The 26,836-nt window shown below is 43.5% G+C and overlaps 1 protein-coding gene across 4 annotated transcripts in view; it reads left to right on the top strand.

Moving 5' to 3' along the window:
• PIP5K1B (phosphatidylinositol-4-phosphate 5-kinase type 1 beta) overlaps positions 1-26,836 on the top strand; it is a 301,363-nt gene that overhangs the window by 205,768 nt on the left and 68,759 nt on the right. The window lies entirely within an intron of this gene.

Raw genomic sequence — 26,836 nt, 5'->3', positions numbered from 1 at the left:
CCACACAAAAGAGCACGCAGCAGCGTCTATTGGCGGTTGCCCGTCTGTGAGTTTATGTAATTATATACAAACTCTTCCCCCTGGTGTACACCTGTGCTGCCAAATGCGCAAGGATTCAGACCCCAACTTTCAGTGAACGTGCACGTTGTAATAACGGTTGGTGCATCCTTATACACCACCATTGGTCACACGATCGAAACCTGCACCAGCCCTATGACAAGTGCAATTTCTCCGTCTGCCCATGGCCTCCTATGCTTTTGGCTGTGCATCTAGGAAAGCAGCCGATGACATTGTAAATGTAGCCCCATGCGTCTTCTCCGCTCATGTCTGTATTCTAGGTTAAGTAGCCGTCCTCAATATCAATGCACACTTGCACCAGCCCTATCCTTCTTGCGAGAGAGTCATCTGAAAACAAAATGAACCCTGCGTACGCATAACTCTGCCACCCAGTTATTCAGATGCAAGTTGAAATGGGACTGGGTTGTGTATGACTTGGAATTATCCATGGATGCTTGTGCCTGGCTGAGTGCTAAGAAACACAAGATCTCCAAAGGTAGTGATGTTATTTATTGCACCCAAACACCTTGCTTTATGTTGTTTGGTTTTCATTATGCATGTGGATACCCAATAAACATACAGCGTCACATAAATACTGAATAGCACAATGACAGGTCATTGTGTGAAAGAGTATAGTATTAAACTGATTAATTTGTACAATTTGATTTTTAAACTGAGAAAGCTGAGGAAGCAGGTTTCCGGTCATGACCCAGCATGACGGTTATTTTGTGGTGCGCACACAACTGTAATATAAAAATTGACTTTCATCACAATTCACTTCTCCTTTTAACTTATATTTACAAAGAACACCATGTTTCATGTTAAATTATACACTGTAATGCTATAAACATTTTTAACAATTTTACCATAGATGGTAGTGTTTCACCCACTGCATTAGTCCTGCCTTGTTAGAGTGCATCATGTCGTTATACTTCAAATGGCATTCAACAGGAGTGTATATGTATTTGCTCCCCTCCACTCCTATACAGCAGGTCACAATTTCAGCAGGAAGGGGCTTCTTTTGTTTTGACCTTCGAAAAATTGCAGCTTTAAATCTACAGTAGCTGCTTAATCGCAGAATTCTTACCACTTGCCACAGCTGCAGACTATAACGTGTCTTTAAATCAGTAATTGTTTATCATATTGATAATGCTATCATTTTACCATGTGATATATTAGGACTGTGAGTTGTATCAGCAAATATCTTTTTTAGGGAGGTGGGGGATTATCGTATCTTTTAGGGTACTAAGGTGTTAGCTTTATCTGAATTCTCACCTGTACCAATGTTATCTGACTTTTTACACTATGAAAAGACATCCCCAAACTGCTCACTACAGCTCTCTCTTATGCAAACTCATGTATGTTTTTTGATGTCATGATTGGCTTGTAATTGGCATTGTATGTGTGGGGAAGTTGCACAGTGAAACATAGTTTATTATTGCATGCTCTCTGGTGTTTACCTCATTTGATCATTTGGCCATTGTGGTCAGGTGTACTATATCTTTACATTAGGGAGGTGTATTCATGGTGTAAAGGACACAGTGTGAATCCAGATTAGTAAAAAAAAATATATATAAATATATATACCAAACACTGAGCAACATCCCCAAACAGGTAATTTCAACTTTAAACTTGTCATTTATTTTGTACAGTCTGGACATGGCTACTAATAACAAATGCACAGACAAAATTCTTAAAGCTATGTGTGCAAATGCTAGGAGCTTAGGAGACAAAATTCCAGAGCTAATTGTGATAATGACAAGGAATAACCTGGATTTTGTGGCAATTACAGAGTCATGGTGCAATGAAAATCATGACTGGGACATAGCTATACCAGGATACAATTTATTTAGGAAGGATAGAATAGGAAGAATAGAAGGAGGGGTAGCAATGTATGTGAAAGCATAAATGCTACTTTAATACAAAATACTGAAGACAAAACTGAGGCCCTTTGGGTCACCATAGAAACCGGGGAGAAGGATGTTATTCGCATTGTGGTGATCTATAGACCACCAGGCCAGGGGCAGGATTTGGACAGAAACCTATTCTTGGACATCACTAAAATGGCTTTAAAGGGAGAAGTCATAATCATGGGAGATTTTAATTTACCTGATGTAAATTGGCTGGGGGTTTTTGCAAGTTCAGCTACAAGTGGCAAATTTCTACATTCCTTACAGGGAGCAACTCTCAAGCAATTGGTGAGGGAGCCCACTCGCAAAGACTCAATATTAGATTTAAATCTTACAAATGGTGATAGGATATCCAACATATATGTGGGTGAGAACCTGGGATCCAGTGATCATCAACCAGTATGGTTTAGTATAAAGACAGGATCCAACTCCTGTCACACAAAAATAAAGGTGTTGGATTTTAAAAATGCTGACTTTGCAAAAATGGGGAGATGTTTAAGTGATTCATTGGCGGACTGGTGAAACTTGGAAGGAGTGCAGGAGAGGTGGGAAAAACTGAAAAGTGCAATACTAAGTGCAACTGACCTTTGTATCAAAAGGGTTAGGAGAAGCACCAGGATAAGGAAGCCAGTGTGGTTCACAAAAGAAGTATCAACTAGTGTGAAAGCAAAAAAGATGGCTTTTAGGAAATACAAACAGACTCAAAATAATAATGACAAAGAGGTGTATCTTGACAGACGGAAGGATGCTAAGAAAGTGATTAGACGTGCAGAAGCTGAGGAGAAAATGGCCCAATCAGTAGATAAAGGGGGCAATTTTTTTTTAAAGTATATAAGTGAAAGGAGAAAATCAAATGGAAAAATAACAAGACTTAAGACAGAGAGTGAGCATTTGGTGGAGGGAGACAAGGCAATAGCAGATCACCTAAATAATTATTTTTGCTCAGTATTTACTACAGAAGAAGGGATGGGGCCACAGTTAAGTTGCAAGGACATTCATAAAAATAAGGTAGATGAAAGTACATTTACAGAGGAGAAGGTCCTAACAGAACTTTTACAACTAAAAGTGGATAAATCAATGGGACCAGGTGGGATACACCCAAGGATACTCAAAGAGCTAAAAGATGTGCTGGTTACACCTTTAACAGAATTATTTAACCAGTCACTTAATACAGGTGCTATTCCAGAGGACTGGAAAAGAGCAAATGTAGTTCCACTGCACAAAAGTGGAAGCAAGGAAGAAGCAAGTAACTACAGACCAGTAAGCCTTACATAAGTAGTAGGGAAAGTAAAGGAAAAACTATGAAAAGAAAGAGTTGTGGAATATCTTAAATCAAACCACTTACAGGATCCAAAACAGCATGGATTTACTGGTGGGAGATCATGCCAAACAAATCTTATTGACTTTTTTGACTCTGTGACAAAAATAATAGATCAAGGGGGAGCTGTGGATGTAGCATATCTAGACTTTAGTAAGGCATTTGACACTGTCCCACATCGCAAACTGCTAAATAAACTTGAAAGCGTGGGAGAGGATTATAAAACAGTTAAATGGATAAGAACCTGGTTGCAGGATAGGAAACAGACAGTTGTAGTTAATGGAGTGCAATCTATGGATGGAAATGTTACCAGTGGAGTACCCCAGGGATCTGTAATTGGTCCAGTACTCTTTAATATCTTTGTTGGTGACATTGCAGATGGTATTGAAGGGAAGGTATGCCTTTTTGCAGATCATACAAAGATATGCAACAGGGTAGACACACCGGCAGGGGTAAAACAAATGATTGATGACCTAGGTAGGCTTGAGAAATGGTCAAGAACATGGCAACTACAGTTTAATGCTAAAAAATGCAAAATCATGCACTTGGGTCTTAAAAACCCAAAGGCTACATATAGTATCAAGGGTACTATAATGGAAACTACTGAGGAGGAAAGGGATTTAGGAGTCACTATTTCAAGTGACTTGAAGGCAGGAAATCAATGCAACAAAGCAATGAGAAAGGCAAGTCAGATGCTTAGTTGCATAGGGAGAGGAATCAGTAGTAGGAAAAAAGAAGTAATAATGCCACTGTATAGGTCATTGGTGCGGCCCCATCTGGAATACTGTGTCCAGTTCTGGAGACCATATCTCCAGAAGGATATAAATACATTAGACAATGTACAAAGAAGGGCAACTAAAATGGTGCATGGCCTACATCACAAAACATACCCGGAAAGGCTAAAAGATCTTAACATATATAGTTTGGATGAGAGAAGGGAAAGGAGGGACATGATAGAAACTTTCAAATATATCAAGGGTCTTAACAAAGTTCATGAGGGAAACGTTCTTCAAAGGAAGAGAAATCTTAGAACTTGAGGACATACACTGAGACTGGAGGGGGGGAGGTTCAGGGGAATTTTAAGGGAAAATGACTTCACAGAAGGGGTAGTGGATAAGTGGAATAGTCTCCCATCAGAGGTGGTAGAGGCTAAGACAGTAGAGCAATTTAAACATGCTTGGGATAGGCATATGAATATCCTTACAAAGAATTAAGGTTCAAAAAGGGTTAAGATTGCCTAAAGGATAAAAAAAAAGGGGCAGACTAGATGGGCTAAGTGGTTCTTATCTGCCGTCAAATTGTATGTTTCTATGTTTCTTTATGTTTATGATGTAACTTCTGTTTTGATGTATAGTCCTATACATTGGTAAGCAAAACAAAACAATAACGGGTTTTCCATTGAAGACCATACCATTGTGGTACATGTAGTCTTCTAAACCTCATCAGACCTGTACAGTATTAAATGTTGCCATCTGTGTAGCATGACACCCTGAGCCATCTCCTGCTAGTAATTTACTAACAATAACTCCTTGCCAAATAGAACATTATACATTCTGTAAATCATAAAAAGATTATTGCTTGTTTCAGAAGATTAAGAGATGTATATTTAGATGTTGCTTTATGGGGTTATTTTTTTAATCAAAGCTTTTATAATGTGTGGTCATTGGCATATGACAGTGTTGATCTGCTAAATTAAATTAGATGAAAGCCTACTGAATTGTACTTTATCAGTACAGATCACATTGGACAGTGGGTGATTCACATAGGCCTAGCCAGCAAACAGACATTTAATTTCCTTTCAGAGCAGTCAGATATGAGTGCTCACATTTTCCCTCCCCCCCCCCCCCCCCCCCCCTCCCCAAACTGACCTGTGCTCAGTCAGATAGATTCCTGAATTTAATCTGTGACTGGTGACAGCATTTGGTTTCTTATTTTTTGTTTGCAGAGACAAAACCTGTATTAAGTATTCTGATTAGCACAAATGGTGACCCTGCTAAGCATGTCAAAGAGTTTTTGGCATGGGAGAGACATACTGATAGCTCTGTGCAAGTTCATAGCTGTCAACTGTTCCTGATTCCAGGGACAGCCTATGGTTGTGAACACTAACCAGCTGTACAGTACTATTTGAATACTTATATTTAAGGCATGTCGTTCTTATTACATAGTCCTTTTCAGCATATTGTGCGTTCAGTTACTTTTTAAATCAAGGTAGTTAAAATACAATGTAAATATGTTAAGAGCAAGTCTAAGGGATGATTCATCGGGATCGATATGTGTTACTGACAGACGAGATGCTGGCTGGCCATCCTATCTGTCGGAATTCCAGCAGTGAGGGGGGCGGCGGTGTACGGTGTAGTTAGCAGAGACCAGGGAGAGGTGACGTCTGGGAAAGATACCATGGGCATCAGACCTTGTGAAAAGTGGGCAGGGCAGGGAGTTGTTTTACAAGCATGTAATATACTTCATTGAGGCCACAAAGTTAATCCGAGCCCAAAGGTCAGTCGGTAAGGGCACAGTAGGAGATTTCCAGGACTTAGCTACCAAAGATTTGACAGCGTTACAAATATGGGCCAGATATATATCAATATGTGGCACTGGTGCGTTTAATAGGGCTATTGGAGCATCACAGGGTTTCCATATACCCACTGATGTTCAGTGAGGTGAATGGCTGGATAGGCACACATGGAGATGTGTCTGAATGCTAGGAGCCTATTTCACCCCCTACTCACTGTAATTCTACCATCACTACACTAAGCTGCAGTGTCCATTGAGTCTTCTCTTGCTGACTGAGCTCCGACTGCACTGCACTTCCTGGTCACATGACACATCCAAGTGTATATCAGTGCACAAGGCCTGCCCCCACACTCAGAGGCACGCCTCTGTTAGCTCCCTTTCTGTGCAGCTTTACTGCTCATGGTATGGTCCCACCATCCCCAGTGCTGCAAAGCAGTGTCTGACTGTGGAACCAAGGCAGAGCTGTTGCTGTCTCATCTCTCATCCCCCTCCCCTACCCTGACTGCACCTCCCTGGAAATATTTATTTATTTATTTTTATTTACAGTTTCTTATATAGCGCAGCATATTCTGTTGCGCCTTACAGTTGTAAACAACTGTGATAATATGACTGTAAACAACTGTGTAAACAACTGTGATAACTGTGATATATGACTTTCATGAATGCTTAGCAATAGGTATGTCTAGTGGGACTACAAGCGCCAGCAAGCTACACTGCATCTGTTAATTATCATATATGACTTTCATGAATGCTTAGCAATAGGTATGTTTAGCTTATTAATCATTAGCAGATTTAAGCAAACTTTATTTTTTGCATTTGGGGAATGTGTGATGGTTTCATACCCCCACACCATTTGTCTGTGTAAGTTTTATTGCTTTAAATGGGTGATGGGCTAGGGGTGGGTCCAATCAATCAATGTGCTTACATACACATGTTTGTTGCTCTTTATATTAGCTTGTAGTCTAGCTGAAACAGCGTAGCTGATTCAGTGTGGGGTGAAAGCTTTCAAAGGGAGAAACTTTCTAAGGGTGTCATCTGTGACTTTTACTGGACTTCTACTGGACGTAAACTGAAAGGAAGCACCATCAATTGCACACAAAAAAACAACACAAACCCCCAATACTTGGACTGCAGCTACAAATGTTTGTTTACTCCTAATATTCTCCAAACCTCACTTATTTGGAAAACTATACATTCACTTTCTGCACAAACACCTGCATTGCAACTTCTACTCTGACCCTGCAAACACCTGGACAACAAATGGGTCACTGAGAAGCATATTTAATGAAGTAACACTGACTTGCAGTTTGCCAACACTGTAATTTTCCAACTAACATCAGCAAATATTTGATTTACTGTTACCTGTAGATAATAACGACAGTTTAACATTGAATTTATTTCTGCAAACTTCACTGCTCTCTTATTCAGCCACCACTCCTCCTCCTACTCTCATTTTGCTACCACTATTTACCCCATCCACACTATGGCCAGGCTGGCAACATCCCTCATTAATCCTCGTCTTCCTATTCCTTTTTTCTGTCCCCTGTTACCACCTCTATCCCTCTCTCCCAGTCTCCTACATCTCATGCTGTCTCCTCTCCTCTGTCTGCCTCCCTTCCCCTCCTCTTCTGTTTCCCCACTGCAATTCACTTCTGCCCCTTCACACCATTTATACCCCAGCACTCAACCCTGCTCTCTCCCTCCTCTGCCTGTCTCTTCACCTCTCCTCCACCAGTATCATACTGCACTCCCTCCCTGCCTCACTCCTGCAGTCTCCCTTCCTAGCCAAGGCCCCAGCACCATCAATTCACCCTCTTTATCCCTTCCTTCCCCATCAAGCTTACCTCAACGCCATAGCAATCCAGATAATCTCATTCACATCTCTCCAACAAACTCATACCCCCTATCCTGTGCACTCTGGAATGCCAGATCTGTTTGCAACAAATTGACCCCCACTCACGACCTCTTCATATCTAACTCCCTGCACCTCCTGGCCATTACTGAAACCTGGATTACACCCTATGACACCGCTTCTCCTGCTTCTCTCTCGGCTGGGGGCCTTACATTCTCACACACACCCCGACCTGGGGGTCGCCATGGGGGTGGTGTTGGGATCCTTTTACCCTCAAGCTACACATACCAACTTATACCTCCAGAACCATCTCTTACATTCTCTACATTTGAGGTCCATGCAATTCGCCTCTACCAACCCACTAATCTTCGAGTTGCTGTCATTTACCGTCCACCTGGCATTTCCTCTAAATTCCTCGACAACTTTGCTTCCTGGCTACCTCACTTCCTCTCTTCTGACATTCCCACCATTATCCTAGGTGATTTCAACATCCCTATCGATAACCCCACAAAACCACCTGCCTCTAAACTCCTTAACCTCACATCTTCACTTGGTCTCTCCCAGTGGACCAGCTCACCCTCCCATGTGAACGGGAGCTCACTGGATCTGGTTTTCACTCACCGCTGTGTTATTTCTGATTTCTCCAATTCCCCTTTTCCCCTCTCTGACCACCACTTGCTCTCATTCAACTTATCTATCTCTGCTCCCCCATCTCTCCCTCCTAAGGCTACCATCACTAAGCGTAATATTGAGGCTATTGACACCTCATCCCTATCCTCCCTGTTTGACTCGCTTCTCTCTCCTCTTCTCTCTCTCACATGCCCTGAACAAGCCACATCTCTATACAATGCATCTCTTACTTCAGCCCTTGACTCTGTTGCTCCGCCAACCACTATTCACCCTCGCAGATCAACACCTCAACCCTGGCACACCAAATGCACCAGATATCTACAAAAATGCTCACGTACTGCCGAGCGACACTGGAGGAAATCACGCTCTCAAGCAGACTTCCTCCATTTCAAATTCATGCTCTCATCCTTCAGTGCTGCCCTTTCCCTTGCTAAACAATCATACTTCAAAATCCTCATCTCTACCCACTCTTCCAACCCCCGGCGCCTCTTTGCCACTGTTAACTCCCTCCTCTGCCCACCACCACCTCCTCTCCCTTCCTCATTGTCTGCTCTTGACTTTGCCACTTACTTCACATCCAAGATTGACTCCATACGTCAGGACATCACATCCCACCAGTCCAGCAACCAGCCACCACCCATCCTTTGCCACCCCTCCCCTACCCTCTTACCAACTCTGACATCTTTCTCCCTAGTATCTGGTGAGGAAGTCATGGCCCTCATACACTCCTCCCCCCCCCCACAACCTCCCCACTCGACCCTATCCCCTCCCACCTCCTTCGCTACCTCTCCCCTTCTGCCTGTTCCCATCTTGCCCACCTTCTCAATCTCTCCCTCTCATCAGGCACTGTCCCCTCTGCCTTCAAGCATGCTCTTGTCTCCCCTATTCTTAAAAAACCTACCCTTGATCCTAACACTCTCTCCAACTATCGACCGATCTCTCTCCTCCCCTTTGCCTCCAAACTTCTTGAGCGTATTGTCTATAATCGCCTTACTGCCTTTCTTTCCTCTCACTCACTGCTTGACCCATACCAGTCTGGTTTCCGCTCTCTCCACTCCACTGAAACTGCCCTCACAAAAGTCTGCAATGACCTCCATGCCGCCAAATCTAAGGGCCACTACTCTCTGCTTATTCTTCTTGACCTCTCTGCTGCTTTTGACACTGTGGACCACCCTCTTCTTCTGCAAATACTTCACTCTCTTGGTCTACGTGATACTGCCCTCTCCTGGCTGTCCTCCTACCTCTCCGATCGTTCCTTCTCTGTCTCCTCTCATGATGCTACCTCGCCCCCACTTCCACTAACTGTTGGTGTCCCCCAAGGTTCTGTTCTTGGGCCTCTCCTTTTCTCTCTCTATACGTCCTCTTTAGGTGAACTCATTAGTTCTTTTAATTTCCAGTATCACCTCTATGCTGATGACACTCAAATCTACCTCTCCTCCCCTGATCTCTCCACGGCTCTCCTCACTCGTGCCTCTAACTGTCTTTCTGCTATCTCTTCCTGGATGTCCCAGCGCTTTCTTAAACTCAACATGTCTAAGACTGAGCTGATCATCTTCCCACCCTCCCGCACAACCTCACCTCCCACAATCTCATTATCCATTGATGGCACGACTATCTCCTCTAGCCCCCAAGTACGCTGTCTTGGTGTAATCCTTGACTCCTCCCTCTCCTTCAAACCACACATTCAGCACCTCTCACAAACCTGTCATTTTCATCTCAAAAACATTTCCAGGATCAGACCTTTTCTCACCCAGGATGCCACTAAGATCATTATTCACTCACTGATTATTTCCAGACTGGACTACTGTAATCTCCTCCTAACTGGCCTCCCTGACAATTACCTCTCTCCACTCCAGTCTATCCTCAATGCTGCTGCTCGGCTCATCTTCCTCACCAAACGCACTACATCCACCTCCCCTCTCCTACTAGCCCTTCACTGGCTTCCCTTCCCCTTCAGAATCCAATTCAAACTTCTCACTCTCACTTACAAAGCTCTCACCCAATCCTCTCCCATTTACATCTCTGACCTTATCTCCCTTTACTCTCCCACCCGTCCTCTTCGCTCTGCTAATGCACGCCGCCTCTCCTGTCTCCTGATTACTTCCTCCCACTCCTATCTCCAAGATTTTTCACGTGCTGCTCCCTTCCTTTGGAATTCTTTACCTCTCCCCCTCAGACTCTCCACCTCTCTACAAAACTTCAAACGGGCTCTCAAGACCCATTTCTTTACCAAACCCAGCCAAATCTCATCCTAACCCCCTGTTCCATGCTCTCTATGTACCCCTAGAATGTAAGCTCTCACGAGTAGGGCCCTCTTCCCTCATGTGCTCACCCTTTTCTTCTTTAATAATTCTCAACTGCCCAAATCACAGTTTTTGGGCCACCTGGAACTTATCTCTGTCATTTACTGGTGTAGTTATGCTTAGTTACCCTGTACTTGTCCAAAATTGATTTCAACTGTAAGTCACTGTTTTGATTATGTGCATATGTACTCTGTAATTGGGCGCTGCGGAACCCTTGTGGCGCCATATAAATAAATTGATAATAATAATAATAAAATAAGACAAACTGGTTAATAACAGACAGACATAGAGGTAGGAAGGCCCTGTTGGCAAGCTTACAATCTATAGATATATCTAATACCTTTGAATCATATTCCAAATTTGTCCCAGAATGAGCTGCAAATAGGACAAGTCCACCAAATGTGGGCAAATGTATTTGATGTCATAGTAGTAAATACACTAATATTTGTACCATGAAACATTGAAAAAAATAACTTCAGCACATTGGGCCTAATTCAGACCTGATCGCAGCAGCAAATTTTGTTAGCTAATGGGCAAAACCATGTGCACTGCAGGAGGGGCAGATATAACATGTGCAGAGAGAGTTAGATTTGGGTGGGGTGTGATCAAACTGAAATCTACATTGCAGTGTAAAAATAAAGCAGCCAGTATTTACTCTGCACTGAAACAATGTAACCCACCCAAATCTAAAGGGGGGTACTGACGGGAGAGATGTGTGCTGAGCGATCTTAACACAGAACGCTCAGCACACATCTCTCCTAGATTGACCCTGCATGCAGGCTCAATCTAGCACCGGCGATAGCGATGCGCGGGGACGTGCATCGCTATCGCTGGGGGCATACACACGGCAGATCTGTGCTTAAAATCTAAACAATCTAGTCAGATTGCTTAGATTTTAAACACGGATCTCTCCGTGTGTACCCCCCTTAACTCTCTCTGCACATGTTATATCTGCCCCATCTGCAATGCACGTGGTTTTGCCCATTAGCTAACAAATTTGCTGCACCAATCAGGTCTGAATTAGGCCCATTGCACAGAATATAATTATTATTGGTAAAATATATACATTATATTTCATAAGCTGAAACATGTTTTCCATCTCCAATATAGATTTGTTTTCTCAATTTCAGATCTGATACCTGCGAAATATTTTTGAGGAACTGCACTATTTCTTACTGAAACAAGTAGCCTCCTTATCATACTTCGGCATTCCTTTTCAGCAGCTGTAATGTTGAAAACCTAACACTGTTGTCAATTGTGAAAGTCCTATCTATGCATTGCCGTCTACTTGAAGTTTCACTTGACCTATTGAAACTAACATATGATCCGGTTGCTTTTCTCTTTAAGTAACCATAATAAATCCAAATCCCTGGCAGATAGAATCCAAATCCTCTCATTTATCTGTCTATTATCACTGAAAAATGTTCTTCACAGGGACAGCTTGTATGCGTTCTGTATACAGATCCATAATCCCACTACCACTTCATATGACTGATACCAACAGTTTTAGACTACTTGTGATAAATAGGCTTTTGCACCAGAGATTTTAAAGCTGGCATTGGCCAATTATGTGGTTGCCAGTGCTGACCTTTTGAGAGCACTGGGGAGATCTGTGAAGCTAGAAATTGTATTGGCTATGGACAGATTAGGTACACTCTTAAGGTGTGTACACACGGTGAGATCCTTGCTATGCCCGATTTTCACTTGCGATTTCCCCTGAACTCCCCGGAGCCCAGCACCACCGATTTTGACTAACTTTTCTTGAGATATGGACTATGTGTGCTTACGATTTTGGCTTATGTGAGATTTTGGCTTATGTGAGATGTCATTGACATGTGAGATGAACTAGATAGTACACCGATCTAGCAAGGATTGACTTGCCTGCACAGTCTGTCTTTTCTTGCAATACCGACCTGGCGGGACCGCGCATCGGGATCGAATCGAGATCGCAAGTGTCATAACACCTTGCGATTTGCACTAACTTTTCTTGCGATTTTTACTGTATAGTCAAAATCGAAAGAAAATATCTCACCGTGTGTACACACCTTAACAGAAACATCTGTAACCAAGTGAAGAAGACATTAGTCATTTCTTAAAATAGGGGTTTTAATAGGATTTTTGGTAGGCAAAGTGTGTGTGTGTGTGTGTGTGTGTGTGTGTGTGTGTGTGTGTGTGTGTGTGTGTATATTATACATATTTAGTGGCTGGTGGCTCTTTTTTCATAACGCAGTTTTTATTTGTAGCAGATTCATGCTCCTGTGAGTAGCTTTTAATATGAAAACTTTTTATAGGTCTCATACTCATCTGATATCTTTATGAGTGTTATATGTAGTTTGAACACATAAAAGCTCATATTATATGATGTGCATGCCCTTGTGCATTGCATAAGCATTGCTCTGCATTATTTATGAAGCACTGATGCAATTTTGATACTGTGCTGAACATCTCATCAGTGTGTGTGTGTGTGTGTGTGTGTGTGTGTGTGTGTGTGTGTGTGTGTGTGTGTGTGTGTTTTACATCTAAGACACATGCATAACACAACAAAGTGGAGCTTTGACTTCAGTAAATATATAATTTCTACAATCTGAAATAAAAAAAATCCATTCTGCCTTCTTATCAAGTCCTTCATTAAAGATTTGGACTCTCTAAAAAAAAAAAAAAAAATACTGATAAAATTTATGGCAGAATAAGTACTGTGGGTTCGTTTCGATGTGCCGGCGGTCAGAATACCGACTGCGGCATCCTAACTGTGAATTCCAGCAGGGAGAAGTTAAGTATAGTTACCTTCCCCTAATGGACTGCAGCCCTCTTCGCAGCCTAACCCTAACCCTCCCTGCTGGTGCCTAACCCTAACCCTCCCTCTGGTGCCTGATCCTATCCCCATTCACCCTCACCCAGAGCCTAAACTTAACACTACTTCCAAACCTAGCCACCCTCCCACCCCCCCTCCCGGCCCTTACCTCTCCTGCGGCCTGGCAGTGGGACGTTCAGGATCTCAGGTGTTGGTTTGCTGGCCAGGGATTGTGAGCTGAGTCGGGATTCCGGCATCGGTATTTTAACAGCCGAGATCCTGGCCATTGGGATCCTGACCGGATCCCAGTAGTGCAACTAGTCAAGGAGTTTAGCAATACAGAATGGAAAAAAAAATTGTATCTTTTTCCTTCCAAATGTTATGGAATACCAATAAATGTCTTCATTAATTGAGTAATGTAACAGTAATTTTTTGTGTCAATTCCCCTTTTTTTTCCACTTTTTTTTGTTGCTTTCTGCAACATTAATCCTATTGTCACCATGACACATTCATGATTACCAGCCTGTTCTAATGCTGCGAAGACTTGTCACATGTTCCTTCTTTATGAAAATTAGATTGAAATATGGCCATATTCATATTTGCATACTTACTAATTTGAATAACAAATATCCATCTCCGGAATACATTCAGAATTTCTGCTCCTATAAATCAAGCAATCTGCTTGCATTATCCTGTGGTTTCTCTAATACCCACTGTAAATCCTTGTATACAACAAAACAAACTACATACTAATGTGTGAGAGAAGCAGCGTTCTTTCGCAAATGTACAGTAACAATTATCCTTTCTGATAGCTGTGAAATGGCTAACATCTTGCTACTCACTCAGCGCTCAATGTTAAGAGTCCAAATTTACTACACGTTACTGTCAAAGTGGACCAGGTGTGGCCTTTTAGCTTGTCCTGAGCATTATTGTAGTATGTTAGTGCTGTAGAAATGACCAGGTACGCAGGCCGATAGTCACCATCTCTGATTTCTTACATTTACTAACTTGGCAGATAAAGTTCCAGTCATATTTTTTATGTCAGCTCACTACCAGCCAATAAATTAATTTTTTCCATCAAAATTGTGCACACAATACCCCATAATGACAACGTGAAAAAAGTTTTTTTAAGATTTTTGCAATTTTATTAAAAATAAAAAACTATCACATGTACATAAGTATTCACAGTCTTTGCCATAAGGCTCAAAATTGAGCTCAGGTGCATCCTGTTTCCACTGATCATCCTTGAGATGTTCCTACAGCTTAATTGGAGTCCAAATGTGGTAAATTCAGTTTATTGGACATGATTTGGAAAGGCACACACCTGTGTTACGTTCACTGTACTTGGTACTCCTGAAACTGGGCGGATGAGCCCCAAGTACAGGAACGTAATGCTGGAGTGGGAACGGAGTTCCGCAGCAACCCCTACAGAAACCCTGACTCCGTTGTTCCACCCTCGTGGTCAGTCTACGCCTGCGAGACTATGTTTGCTTGGGCCCACGGCAGCCGCGTTTGAAGGGCGGATTATGTCTGCCCAACTCCGATGCCCCCCGGTCTTAGTTGGAGACAAGGCGTAAACTGAGATGGGGCGAGAACAAGGGGAACCTCTAACTAAACAGAAACCCGAGTTAGGGGCAACTACAGAACTCAAACAAAAGTATGTGCGGCTCAGCCGCCAAGACGAACTACAACAAAGGAAATGCTGACCACACGCCGACACAATACTGTTGTGTACCGACGATGACAGCATACGCAGAACCATCTGCAGAAAATCCCAAGCAAATATAACAAGAAGCTACGGCCAAGGCCGTAAGGTGCGACAAAGCCGCTACACACAACACCGGTGCTAATACAAGTAGGTGAACGGGAACCCCGAGGCCGCAGGCACAGGCTCACAGGAATGGAAAGCTGGAAGGATTCCAGTAACAGGCCATAGGACACCAGGACTCAGGATTACAGGATCAAAGGCAGACAAAACTCAGGATTCCAGGACAGGAGCGCTCCAGAGCAGGAAGCAGCTCACGAGAAGCTCCAGACTCTGACAGAGCTGAGTACACAGGATTCCAGTATCAGACAGGGCCAGGACACAGATGCAATACTGGACTAGACACTAATCCGAAATATCCAGGTATAACAACAAATGTCTATCACCAGCCCAGAACTGCAGAGGTAGCTAGGTAATAAGGGAACACGCCCCAATCAGGGTGGCTGGAAGCCAGGCACAAGGCAATTGCACAAACACCTGCAGGTGAATCTAACACAGACAAGAGCCAGATTGCAGTACAGAGACTCACCACATAATGATCAACTATCAGACAGGTGAGGCTAAACACATAGAAACAGGCTACAATTACACCGACTCACCACCGGCGGCAAACAAGAGTCTTCTAAACAAATACACTGGAAATCCTGGCATGCAAACAGAACCACAATACATGAAATTAATAAACAGAATGCAAACAGGAATGAACCACTGCCTGTGGTTCATTACAGTACCTCCTCATTAAGCGTGGACTCTGGACACCCCATGAAACCCAAGGGGAACAGAAACAGAATTATAACAAAAAATACATAACCAAAATGCTAAACAGGAATGAGCCACTACCGTGACTCATAACAACCTGTCTATATAAGGTCCCACACTTGACAGTGCATGTCTGAGCACAAACCAAGCATGAAGTCAAAGGAATTTTCTGTAGACCTCCGAGACAGGATTGTCTTGAGGCACAAATCTGGGAAAGGGTACAGAAAAATATCTGCTGCTTTGAAGGTCCCAGTGAGCACAGTGGCCTCCTTCATCCATAAATGGAAGAATTTCGGAACCACCAGGACTCTTCCGAGAGCTGCCCGGACGTCTAAATTGAGCGATCGGGGGAGAAGGGCCCTAGTCAGGGAGGTGACCAAGAACCTGATAGACACTGTGTCAGAGCTACAGCATTTTTCTGTGGAGAGAGGAGAACCTTCCAAAAGGACAACCATCTCTGCAGCAATTCACCAATCAGACCTGTATGGTAGAGTGTCCAGACGGAAGCCACTCCTTAGTAAAAAGCACATGGCAGCCTGCCTGGAGTTTGCCAAAATGCACCTGAAGGACTCTCAGACCATGAGAAACAAAATTCTCTGGTCTGATGAGGCAAAGATTGAACTCTTTGGCGTGAATGCCAGGCGTCATGTTTGGAGGAAACCAGGCACCCCTCATCACCAGGTCAATACCATCCCTACAGTAAAGCATGGTGGTGGCAGCATCATGCTGTGGAGATGTTTTTCAGCAGCAGGAACTGGAAGACTAGTCAGGGTAGAGGGAAAGATGAATGCAGCAATGTACAGAGACATACTGGATGAAAACCTGCTCCAGAGCGCTCTTGACCTCAGACTGGGGCGACGGTTCATTTTTCAGCAGGACAACGACCCTAAGCACACAGCCAAGATATCAAAGGAGTGGCTTCAGGACAACTCTGTGAATGTCCTTGAGTGGCCCAGCCAGAGCCCAGACTTGAATCCAATTGAACATCTCTGGAGAGATCTGAAAATTGCTGTGCCCTGACGCTTCCCATCCAACCTGATGGAGCTTGAGAGGTGCTGCCAGGAGCAATGGGCAAAACTGACCAAAGATAGTTGTGCCAAGCTTGTGGCATCATTTTCAAAAAGACTTGAGGCTGTAATTGCTGCCAAAGGTACATCATAAAAGTATTGAGCAAAGGCTGTGAATAGTTATGTACATGTGATTTCTTAGTTTTTTTTATTTTTAATAAATTTGCAAAAATCTCAAAAAAAAACTTTTTACGCTAAGAATTCTTTCCGGATGCACTGTATATACAAGCATCTTATCAAATTGAAGGAAGAAAGACGAACAAACCTGGAACAAGAATCCATAGCCTAAACATTTAGAATAGTATTATGTGGTTCTTGGACATCTATCCTCTAATGGAACATGGTAGCGCTATCTTCACTCACACTCTCTGTAATCACACTTACATGAATCTTTACCATTGAGTTCACATTAATTTATTTTTACAGTTAGGTAGGTTCAAATTGGTATTTTTTTCCCTTTTTGAAAACACTATATGCACTTTATATTCATAAGTCACTCTTTTCCATGCCAGCATCTGGCATTTTCTAAAGAAAGATAGTACATCTGAGTGTTCTCTTTAGTATCACAATCAGGCGACTAGGGAGATGCTGCAGAAGCATTCTAAGAGCCTCTATCAGCGAGCCAGTTAAATGTTCCACAGATTAAATGGATAACATCTCATAATGTACTATCTCAGGAGCTTGGGGTGTCCTGGTCACCCTTCCAGCATGATAAGGAAGGGGAGCGTGACACGTGTCTATGCCCCAAAACGACATGCGACAGGTGTGTGTGATATGAAGCCCTTTTCATGCTTGCACACAATGTCCCATCTCCCAAATGTTTGCAATATGGGAAGGAAAACATATGAGTAAGTCTTCTACGTATTTGTGCATCTTTATGGAAACTAACAGAATTTATGGAAACTTATATAATGTAATTATTACAAATGGCAAACAAATTGCAAGTGGACATTTTAAAAGTTGTATTTATATAGTGATATAGTGAAGAGAGTCCATAAACATGGACAGATTACCGCAGTAACGGTAGCCTTATCTCTGCTTGAACCTCCATAGGTTATCAGCTAATGAGACATGTCCTGATAAGCCGCCAGAAGCTATAACAATCGATACTTCAAGTTAATTGACTCTGCCCATCGGGGCCCGGTTAAGGGTGGGGCGACAGAGGTAGTCGTCCCAGAGCCCCTACACATTAGGGGCCACCACATAGTGCTGTGTAAAATGGAGGAATCCCCTTCGGCGGCTCAGCTGTTTATTAGCAGTGACTGCCAAGGAGCTCTACAGTGATTCTTGTGAGATAGGTATCCCACCCGTTGAGATCCCAATACCAACCACCATGGATCCTGTGTCATCAGCATAATGATTTCTCAGGCATTTTCTAAACATCGAATATTCTCTGATGTCCCATTTAGTGTACAAATGTTAGGGTCTCCTGCCCTGTGCTGCCACGTCGTCATGGCAACCGGGAGACAAGTGCTAGCAGAGTAACCTGAGCGCAGCTGATACTCCGGTTCGGGTCTTTTGCTGTGCAGTGGTTACAGGCTCTGTGCACGGTTGGGGATCCGGTGCTGGTTTTTGTGCTCACAGTCTGTGAGGTCTGAGTGGGGCGTGGACAGCACCTGCTTTATAAGGCCTCTTCTTAGGGTAAGCAGATGCTGCTGAATCTTTGTTGGTTAGTCAGTTCCTGAAAGTTAGCCAGTACTGTGTAGCTTTGTATTTGTTTGTTGCTTACTGCAAATAGGCCTGGGGATTTGGTATTACACTCTGCCAATCCAGACCTAGCAGTAAGACTGGAGTCAGTCGTTTAGCTTGCTGGGGTTCTGTTACTACTCTGTGAACTTAGCAAGTTTGCGGCTGTATTCTAAGACTTGCCTGTCTAATCCTGTCTCACTGTGCTAGGTGTCAGGGGTCAGTTTAGTGGCAGTAAGCTGAACCTGTGCACTGCAAGTGAGAATTAGGATTGTGGAGACTCTCCTTGTGTCTATCATTCCATCTCTGACCAAGGAGTTTACTGCCACACCCGTTGGTAACCCTTTAGGGTTTTGCTGTTGCCCTTAGCAACAGCATTTCGGGTTCTCTACGTATTAAAACACAACATCTTGCTTTTCTCATCTGAGCATTACTAATACAAGGGAGACACCCAGTTCCTTAGCGCTGGGCTTCTCTGTTCACTTTGTGTGTATTTTGTTACCCTATCACCTTCTGTGTACGTTATGTCATATTCCCCAGTCTGTCTGTCTGTGAGTCCATTTGTTTTGCATAACAGTTCAAACACCAGTACATTCCTGCAGGCACTGGTGTGCATAACATATTCAGCAGCCTAATACTCCTGTTGAAATTTTGTGGGAATATGGAGCATACCCCTCAAAATACGTTGCAACAGGTGGTCGATCAGGTGCAGGTCCTGACTCGACAATTTAATGATTTGTCCATTAAAATGCACACCTCCCAGGCTGCTGGCGGAGCTCCCGCAGCAGCAGCACCTGCAGGGGTTAAGGAGCCGAAAGTAAATCTCCCGGATCGTTTTTCTGGAGATCGCTCGCAGTTCTTTTGTTTCAAGGAGAGCTGCAAGCTATACTTCCGGCTTAGGCCTCAGTCTTCTGGGTCGGAGATTCAGCGGGTGGGCATAGTGATTTCCTTGCTACAAGGAGACCCACAGGTCTGGGCATATGGGTTGCAGCCTGACTGTCCGTCGCTTAAAAGTGTTGATGCTTTTTTTACGGCACTGGGCATGTTGTATGATGACCCTGACAAGACGGCCTCAGCCGAGGCTCAGATTTCGATCCTTAAGCAAGGGCGAAGGCCAGTTGAGGTTTACTGTACGGAGTTTCGGAGGTTGGCCCATGATACCCAGTGGAATGACCCAGCCCTGAGACACCAGTACCGAAGAGGTCTTTCTAACCAGATAAAGGACCAACTGGTACAATATCCCTTGCCTGATAGCTTGGATCAGCTCATGCAGTTATCCATCCGGGTGGATAGACGGCTGAGAGAGCGTAGGCTTGAAAGGGAGACTGAGATTTCCTTCCTTCCCAAGGGAACCTCAGACTCTGAGGAATTTTCTGAGGAGCCTATGCAGATTGGGGCTACCCGCCTCTCCTCGCGTGAGAAGACGCGGAGGAGACAGCAGGGGTTGTGTTTGTACTGTGGGAATAAAGGTCATGTGGTAGTATCATGCCCAGAAAAGCCGGAAAACTTCAGGGCCTGAGGGTGATGGGAAATATCCTGTCAGGCCAGAAGTCAGAATTTCCCAAGAAGACTTTTATCATTCCGGTGACCTTGAAGATCCTCGGTCAAACTGTCAAGACTGAGGCCTTTGTGGACAGTGGGGCCGACGGGGTTTTTATGGACCGCCAATTCGCCCTGAAACACTCTGTTCCCTTAGTACCCTTGGCATCGGAAATTGAGATTTGTGGGTTAAACGGGGAACCATTATCCCAAGGTAAAATTACCTCTTGCACTAGCCAGATTTCTTTGTTTATTGGAGCCACACACTCTGAAAAATTGTCCTTTTATGTGACTGTCTGTACTTTTGCCCCATTGGTGTTGGGGTTACCCTGGTTAAGGGCCCACAATCCTCAATTTGACTGGGTCTCTGGGGAGATACTTAGTTGGGGTACTGATTGTTTCAGGAGTTGCTTGAGCCTTCCAGTCAGGCTCTCGCAGCTAAGTTTGCCAGGATTGCCAGGGTGTTATGCAGATTTTGCGGACGTGTTCTCCAAAAAAGTTGCAGAGGTACTACCTCCCCATCGCCCCTATGACTGTGCCATTGATTTGTTGCCAAATGCTAAGCTTCCCAAGAGCAGGTTGTACTCCCTGTCACGTCCTGAGACTCACGCTATGGCAAAGTACATTCAGGAGAACTTGGCTAAGGGATTTATCAGACCTTCACAGTCTCCAGTTGGGTCGGGGTTCTTCTTCGTGGGTAAAAAGGACGGTTCGTTGCGACCCTGCATCGACTTCAGGGAATTGAACCGTATCACGATTAAAAACTCATACCCACTGCCTCTCATTTCGGTCTTGTTTGACCAGCTTCGTACTGCCACCATTTTTTCTAAGATTGACCTACGCGGTGCGTACAATCTAATCCGAATAAGAGAGGGGGATGAATGGAAGACTGCCTTTAATACCCACTCAGGGCATTATGAATATTTGGTGATGCCTTTTGGGCTCTGTAATGCCCCGGCAGTCTTCCAGGATTTCATGAATGATGTGCTCAGGGAATATTTGGATAGATTCTTAGTTGTATACTTAGATGACATCCTAATCTTCTCCCATTCCCTGGAGGAACATCGGAAGCATGTACGCTTAGTCCTCCAGAAACTCAGAGACCACCGGCTTGGGGCGAAGCTGGAGAAGTGCGAATTTGAAGTTCAGCAAATCGCATTTCTAGGATATATTATCTCCCCAGAAGGTTTCCAAATGGAGGGTTCCAAGGTACAGGCAGTCCTGGATTGGGTGCAGCCCACTAGTTTGAAGGCGCTTCAGCGTTTCCTGGGCTTTGCGAATTTTTATAGACGATTTATCGCTGGATTTTCGTCTATAGTGGCGCCCTTGGTGGCACTCACTAAGAAAGGGGCGGATGTTGCTCACTGGTCTTGTGAGGCTAAAGCGGCTTTTGCCCGTCTCAAAAGGGCATTTGTTTCGGCCAAGGTGCTGCGACACCCAGATCCAGAGCGTCCTTTTGTGGTGGAGGTGGATGCCTCTGAGATGGGTATTGGGGCAGTGCTTTCTCAGATGGGAGTGTCTGATAATCGCCTTCATCCCTGTGCTTACTTTTCCCGTAAATTTTCGCCTGCCGAGATGAATTATGACGTGGGTAACCGGGAATTGTTGGCTATTAAGGATGCACTCGAGGAGTGGAGACACTGGCTTGAGGGGGCTAAGTTTGTGGTCTCAATTCTCACTGACCATAAGAATCTGGCATATTTAGAGTCAGCGAAGCGTCTCAATGCCAGGCAGGCACGATGGGCTTTGTTTTTTGCTCGCTTTAATTTTTTGATAACATATCGCCCTGGGTCAAAAAACATCAAGGCTGATGCGCTCTCGCAGAGTTTTGCTCCAATCCAGGAGACCACCGAGGAGCCGTTGCCCATTGTTTCCCCATCATGTATTAAAGTGGGCATTACCCAGGACCTCTTATCATTAGTCCTTAGAGCACAGGAGCAGGCTCCTCCAGACCTTCCGGTAGGTCTTTTGTTTGTGCCTCCTAGGTTAAGACAGCGAGTGTTCCTGGAATTCCATGCCAAGAAGTCGGCAGGTCACCCGGGTATTGCCAGAACTCGGGAGTTGCTATCTAGGGCGGTGTGGTGGCCCTCGGTGGCTAAGGATGTGGATCAGTGGGTTCGGGCATGTGACATCTGTGCCCGAAATAAGACTCCTAGAGGGGTTCCTGTTGGCCCATTACATCCACTCTCTATCCCATCTAAGCCATGGACCCACATTTCAATGGATTTTGTGGTGGACTTGCCCAAATCCTCGGGGATGACAGCCATCTGGGTTGTCGTTGACAGGTTTTCGAAGATGGCGCACTTCGTTCCACTGGTTGGGCTGCCATCGGCCAGACGCCTGTCTGAATTATTTATGCTGCATGTTGTGCGTCTCCACGGGTTGCCACTTGATGTGGTCTCTGACCGCGGATCCCAGTTTGTGGCCAAATTCTGGAGGGCATTTTGTTCCGATCTCCAGATTTCTGTCAGCTTGTCGTCAGGCTACCATCCGCAGTCTAATGGGCAGACTGAAAGGGTGAACCAGTCCTTGGAGCAGTTCCTCAGGTGTTATGTCTCCAAGTGTCAGACTGACTGGGTTGCTCATCTGTCCATGGCGGAGTTTGCCTATAACAACGCGGCTCACTCTGCTACAGGGATCTCTCCCTTCCTTTGTGTGTATGGGCATCATCCTAAGGCCAATTCTTTTGACCCCCTGGACTCCACGCCTGATGGTTCCTCTGTGGTTTCGGTCCTTAGAGGTATTTGGCGGAAAGTGAAGAAAGCCCTTGTGTCTGTGTCATTAGTGACCAAAAGGGTTTTTGATAAGCGGAAAAGACCCTGCAGCTTCAAATTAGGAGACTTCGTCTGGTTGTCTACCAAGAATTTGAAGTTGAGACAGCCATCTCATAAGTTAGGCCCCCGGTTCATCGGCCCTTATAAGATCACCAGGGTTATCAATCCGGTGGCATTTCAGTTAGATCTGCCCCGTTCTTTGGGTATCAATAAAACATTTCATTGTTCCCTTTTAAAACGAGCGATTAGTAATCCTTCTTCCAGTGGAAGACCTTCCCCTCTTCTGATACGTGGCCAGAGGGAGTTTGTTGTTGAAAGGATTCTTGACTCCAAGGTGGTTCGGGGTCGGCTGTCATTTTTGGTGCACTGGAAGGGGTATGGCCCGGAGGAGCGGTCGTGGGTGCGCAGTTGTGATCTTCATGACCCCAGACTGATACGCTCTTTCTTCTCGCAGTTCCCCGATAAACCCGGTGGTAGGGGTTCTTTGACCCCTCGTCAGAGGGGGGGTACTGTTAGGGTCTCCTGCCCTGTGCTGCCACGTCGTCATGGCAACCGGGAGACAAGTGCTAGCAGAGTAACCTGAGCGCAGCTGATACTCCGGTTCGGGTCTTTTGCTGTGCAGTGGTTACAGGCTCTGTGCACGGTAGGGGATCCGGTGCTGGTTTTTGTGCTCACAGTCTGTGAGGTCTGAGTGGGGCGTGGACAGCACCTGCTTTATAAGGCCTCTTCTTAGGGTAAGCAGATGCTGCTGAATCTTTGTTGGTTAGTCAGTTCCTGAAAGTTAGCCAGTACTGTGTAGCTTTGTATTTGTTTGTTGCTTACTGCAAATAGGCCTGGGGATTTGGTATTACACTCTGCCAATCCAGACCTAGCAGTAAGACTGGAGTCAGTCGTTTAGCTTGCTGGGGTTCTGTTACTACTCTGTGAACTTAGCAAGTTTGCGGCTGTATTCTAAGACTTGCCTGTCTAATCCTGTCTCACTGTGCTAGGTGTCAGGGGTCAGTTTAGTGGCAGTAAGCTGAACCTGTGCACTGCAAGTGAGAATTAGGATTGTGGAGACTCTCCTTGTGTCTATCATTCCATCTCTGACCAAGGAGTTTACTGCCACACCCGTTGGTAACCCTTTAGGGTTTTGCTGTTGCCCTTAGCAACAGCATTTCGGGTTCTCTACGTATTAAAACACAACATCTTGCTTTTCTCATCTGAGCATTACTAATACAAGGGAGACACCCAGTTCCTTAGCCTCTGGGCTTCTCTGTTCACTTTGTGTGTATTTTGTTACCCTATCACCTTCTGTGTACGTTATGTCATATTCCCCAGTCTGTCTGTCTGTGAGTCCATTTGTTTTGCATAACAGTTCAAACACCAGTACATTCCTGCAGGCACTGGTGTGCATAACAACAAATCACTGATCCCTATGTTTACACTAGCGTGCAAAAGTATTTGGCCAAGGAAAATAATTGTTAATAAAAGAGAAAACGTAGTCAAATAATGAAAATATTTATTCATAATAATGTTTCACATGATATTGTAATCAAATATCAAAATTATTAATACATTTATAGTATAACATAAATTTCAGATTAAATTGGGCTTTCATCCATGTGTGCTCCTTTGGCATGTATCACTGCTTCACATAATTTGGGCATTTGAGATACCAACTTTACTAAGTATAGTAAGTTATACCTTTCCAGGCCTCATTCAGACATTCCCATAAGTTTTTAGTATTTTTTGTAGCCATTACACAAACTTTTCTGTCTAATTCATCCCAGAGTTTCTCAATGGGATTGGGATCAGGTGACTGAACAGGCAATGTCATAATTTGTATAACTTTCTGCTTTTACTCTCAAATAATTGATACACAGTTTAGATGTGTGCTTAGGGTCGTTATCTTATTGCATGATGAACTCCTTTCCAATATTTCAAGTTACACTTGGTGTACTAATATACTGTGATATTGTTTATTATCCATAGATGATGTTATTTGAACTAAATCTCCAACCTTTCCTCCACCAAAACCACCCCAAATCATGACATGACCACCACCATGTTTAACTGTATGACTTACACAATTACCTAGCACACGTTCTCCGACCATTTTTCGAACATACTGATGTCTTCTGGTTCTAAAAAGTTCACATTTGGACTTGTCAACTCAAATTACTTTTTTCCACTGATCCATTATCCAATACCGGTATTCTTTAGTCCATCAAAGGCAATTTACTTTACAGACTTCAACAATGGGTTTCTGCAAGGTATGCAACCATTTAGCACTATATTATGCAAACATCTTTTAACTGTATCAACTGATACTGGAGTTTGTCTAATTTTATTGAGTTCTTCTTTGATTTAAGTTGCTGGGAGTCCTCAGTTTCGCTTACTCATTACAATATTGTATTTACCCATTCTTTTTGATGTACACCTGGGTCATCCAGAATGTTTTTTAGTCATGTTTGTACGGAGCTAATATATATATTACACTAGACAGTGGAATTAAAAAAAAATTTCAGCAATTTGGCGATGAGTATAGCCTTCTTTGGAAAGAGTTTAAGTGTTGCCAAGCAATTCAAGTGAATATTCACGTTTTTTTTTTTTTTTAATCATTTTGAAAAAGTTAGTTGTTATTGATTTTTACACTGTAGAAAAGGAGATTAAAATAAAATATATTATTGAATAAAATGAATCAACATCTGTACCAGATTTGTTAATGACCAGCTCTAGATTACGTACTGTAGCATATCAATAAATTCTTGGGACTGCGATGAAAATGAAATACGCTTGTGTTTACAGATATTATTCTAAATTAAGTATAGTGCATTTGAAGTAAAGGCCTAAAGTCTCAGTTGTAATCATGATAATGATCTTAGGGAGCAATTAAACGTGATACTCATTAAGATAGAGCAATATAAGTAAACATAAGCTTTGGCCAAATACTTTAGCCAGCTAAGGGGAACAGCTAAAAATTCTCATGTGCCCTGCATCTTGAGGACAGTAGTATTGTTATCTGCTTTCAGAGATGCTGCAGTCTACTGGCCAAATATAGTATTGTAGACAATAATGAAAATATACATAGCCATTGGATATTAAAATATTTCTAGAAATTAAATGGTAAGTGTGATGGAACAATTATAGTCTTCCTGTACCCCATCATCTGCGATATAACATATGCTGTAATTGTTTGTTTTACTTTTCTTTTTTAACTCTCTTCTCTACACTACGCTACATTTTTACCTAAGTTCAGTAACTTGTTAGCAATGCCACCCAGCCATCTGCATGATTTTATCAATTGTGTAAAGCAAAAGAAACAAGTTTGCACACTTGTTTATTATGTTTTGTTAGACTACATTTTACAGATCCAAACCACTGCTGAATTTAAATATGTATGTACAAAAATGGTGCATCAGCTGTAGACTACTGTAGAAAAATACCAACTATTCATGTGCATTGCTTTACAAAACAATTATCCACAAAGAGCATCTCTCCAACATGGTGACACTTTATATTTTAGAAAGAAGAGCTGTAAAACTTAATTTCATAAAATAATTCCCCCACATATCATTCCTATAGTCAGTGCTGTTGTATCCGCATTGTAGGCAAAGTAATGCACTGGGGCCCCTACCTACCCATTTAAAAAAAAAAAAAGCACTTACCCCTCCTGTGGTACCGCGCTGTTTCTCCACATGTTTCCATACAGTGAATGGCTGTCAGCACATTGCTCTAACCACCCACCAATCTGCATACTTACAGCCATTCACTGGCTGCAGGATAGAGCCAAGTAGAGAACGTTACACTCTGGTAGATAGCTCCAGCCATCCATCAATCAATCAATCAGCATGCTGAAAGCCATTCACTGTCTAGCTGCAGGCTGGGA

Source organism: Pseudophryne corroboree, chromosome 1 (genome assembly GCF_028390025.1).
Source record: "Pseudophryne corroboree isolate aPseCor3 chromosome 1, aPseCor3.hap2, whole genome shotgun sequence".
Taxonomy (NCBI): Eukaryota; Metazoa; Chordata; class Amphibia; order Anura; family Myobatrachidae; genus Pseudophryne; species Pseudophryne corroboree.
This window is presented reverse-complemented; position numbering and strand designations above follow the sequence as displayed.